Source organism: Panthera onca, chromosome X (genome assembly GCF_046562875.1).
Source record: "Panthera onca isolate mPanOnc1 chromosome X, mPanOnc1 haplotype 2, whole genome shotgun sequence".
NCBI classification, from domain to species: Eukaryota; Metazoa; Chordata; class Mammalia; order Carnivora; family Felidae; genus Panthera; species Panthera onca.
Genome location: NC_138357.1, coordinates 84,944,343 through 84,947,843, shown reverse-complemented (window position 1 = coordinate 84,947,843; position 3,501 = coordinate 84,944,343).

Here is a 3,501-nt window from a genome sequence, read left to right as displayed (position 1 = left end):
AGGCTGCCCTCTCCCAGGTCTCTGCCCTCCTTCCCTTCAGGAGCATCGCCAAGCCTGCCAGGCACAACCCTGGTGATGTGAAGAACTTGTAAAACTTCAGACTTTGCACTTCAGACTTTGCACTGATTATAATAACTTGTGGCAGTCAGCCCCTCTCCTTTTCCCAGTGAGTGGTTTTGGGGGAGAGTTTTTCTTGTGCAATTCCCTGCACATGCTTTCTCTCTCTCTCTCTCTCTCTCTCTCTCTCTCTCTCTCCCTCCTATCTTCTGTCTCCACTCTCCATAATCAGAGCTCCCTCCCCTCTGCAGCAACCCCAGTTCTTTTCTCCCCCAAATCAATTCTCCATAGCTCCAACCTTCCACTACTTGACTGTTCTTCTACTTCTAGTTGTGCAGTTTGTTCTTTAAGTCTTCAGATCAATTTCTTGGGTATTTAGAATGATTTAGTATTTATCTAGCTGTGTTTGAGGGAGGAGGCAAGTTTAGGGTCCCCCTACTCTTTCACCATCTTACTGTGGAATCGGAGGGTTTTTTTTTAATTTTTTTTTTCAACGTTTTTTAATTTTTTTATTTTTGGGACAGAGAGAGACAGAGCATGAACGGGGGAGGGGCAGAGAGAGAGGGAGACACAGAATCGGAAACAGGCTCCAGGCTCCGAGCCATCAGCCCAGAGCCTGACGCGGGGCTCGAACTCATGGACCGCGAGATCGTGACCTGGCTGAAGTCGGACGCTTAACCGACTGCGCCACCCAGGCGCCCCTCGGAGGGTTTTTTTTAAACAAACTTTCCAGAAATTCAAATCCTAAATGAAGTCTTTTTTTACTAATTAGTCTTGTTTATTTAATATGTTAATATTTAATATGTTAAGTAACAAAGTTTCCTAGGTTATCATTGTGGGTAAATGCTATAACTACTCTAAAGCCATATAAAATTTCTAAGGTTTTAATATGTCGTAGCATAATGTCATCACTTAAAATTCTAATTATTAAAATGTGTGTCACAAAAATAACCTAATTTCCTTATCAACTGTATTGTAATTAACTCTCATCAGAATCTTATCAAATCATGTCTATTTTTTAACCTTTTGTCATTTATAGTTATTGTTCTGATGCTCTCGAAAAATATGTTTCAGCTTCAAGGAAATTCAAGAAACAGACTTTTGACAAATACAGATTTCTGATACCCTTAAGGTCATAAAACTAAACTGAGTAAGGATTTCTGATATGAACTGAAAACTACGTTCTAACAGAGCAAAAATTAGTAACATGAGACTAAATGAATTAAGGAAGATGATTGTAGATTTTATGACACTTGTTAGAAAATATTGCTGTTTCTCTGATGTTTGTTCTTCCAGATTGAAGGAAATTTTTTCTCCTTAGGTATCTATAACTTATAGAAATGTGATAAAATATTTCTTTATGAAGAAATTGAAGCATTTATGTTTTCTCCCTACCCAAACCCTCCAGAACTTAGAAACTGTCAGTGAGTATTCTTTATTTCATGGCGATTGTAATTATTTACATAAGTTCAATAAAAATCTGTTCTTCTTATAACAGGACACTCTTGGAAACATTGGTTATATGACCCAGGCTTTAACTGGAATTTCATATTTGAGAGAGACATGCCTAGACTCAGATATGACCAGACAGCTTTCAGGAACTAAGGTTGACTTTATGGAACCAATAGAGTCCCTTGGAAATGTAAGCCTGATACCCTGCTTACACAGTTCCCAGAAGCCTTACCATCCCTGCAGACTGAAGCTAGACAACCTGAGGTAAACTTCAGAGAAATTGTCACAATAGCTCATATACAATGTCTGTGTCTATTGCTCTATAGGCCACTCAAAAGGATCACCAGAGATATTTGAACTACAAACCAGAAAAATCCATCAGATAGATGCTGCTACCTGCACCCACTCTATCTGAAGATGCTTCAACCCTGACGTCTAAAATCTTGAGCACTAGGGACTCAGGCACTGGGTTAATAATTTGCTCCAACCTGTGTTTTTCTTTTGTTTCTATAAAAATGCCTCTTATTGATTACCTGATTGCTTGCCAACTAAGACAGAGTCTATATGATGGCTAATGCCACTTGTTGCACTTATATTAATTCCTCCTGGAGAATAAGAATCTATATAGATAAAATCAGACAGCAAGCCACTTGGCTACAAGAAGACCTTGACCACCGTAACCCCCTTTCCAAGGTGGCTGGGACTGGTTTACTGATGTATTCTCTTGGATATGCATCAAAATCAGATCAATTTTAGAGGGAATGGTAGATTTAAATATACTGTCGCTTTTCCTTAAAATATACTTGGGGATAAAATTCATGATTTCATGTACTACCCAACTATGTAGGAATATATCAAAGTTCTCAGATAAGGAACTATCTCTGATAGTTCCCCTCCATTAGCAGAATAGACTAAATGTTGTGTCCTGCACCATGTCAAATCCTTCCATTCCAAAGCCACTACTGTACCCTAATTCAATTTGAAGCAGTTACAAAAGACGGACCTCCATCCATGTTCTGTAGAAATGGAATGAGGAAATGACAATGAGAAATTATAACAGAAAAAAACTTAGCATGTCTTAATCCATGTTGTTTCTATTTCCCTTGCTGCTGTGACCTATAAATTAAAAACTTCTTTTTAGCCCTGCATGTAGGCATGTCACAGCTAAGATTTGCAAAAATGCTCTTTATCCAAAGCCTACCTTCCCTGATGAGATAAAGAAGTAACCAGAATGGTCATCATTTCAATTCTTTTTTTTAAATTTTTTACGTTTATTCATTTATTCTGAGAGAGAGAGAGAGAGAGAGAGAGAGAGAGAGAGAGAGAAAGTTAAAATAGTTTAGGAGCAGAGAGAGAGAAGAGAGAACCCCAAGCAGGCTCCATGTTGTCAGTGCAGAGCCCAATGTGGGGCTCGATCTCGCAAACTGTGAGATCATGACCTAAGCTGAAATCAAGAGTCAGATGCCCAGCCTACTGAGCCACTTAGGCACCCCTTTCTTAATTTTTTTAAGTTTATTTATTTTGAGATAGAGAGTTCAAGTGGGTTAGGAGCAGAGAGAGAGGAGAGAGACAATCCCAAGCAGGCTCCACGCTGTCAGTGCAGAACCCAACATCATTTCAATTCTTAAATATTGAGAAATGATAACTCAGGGGGAAATTGAAACCATGCCCCTTAGAGTTAATGAAATTAAAACTAAGAAAAAGTTAAAAACTTTTATTTCGGACAATTGTTTCCCCCTAATCAGCTATTGTGTCTTTTCAGACCCCACTAACAAACTCACTAGCTATCTTTGCAGATGCCTGAACTCAAAGGTTCCAACCTATGAACAAGCAAGGCCCCGCAATCCTTGCCAGACACACCAAGCCTAAGACCCAATCCAGGTTATACTAGTTTTCAGAGCATACTCATAACTCCTTCTTCTCCTTATCCTAAGAAAACCTCCTAATGTCAGAGACTGCATTTTACCCCTTTCCGATGTAAGTTTCCACCTT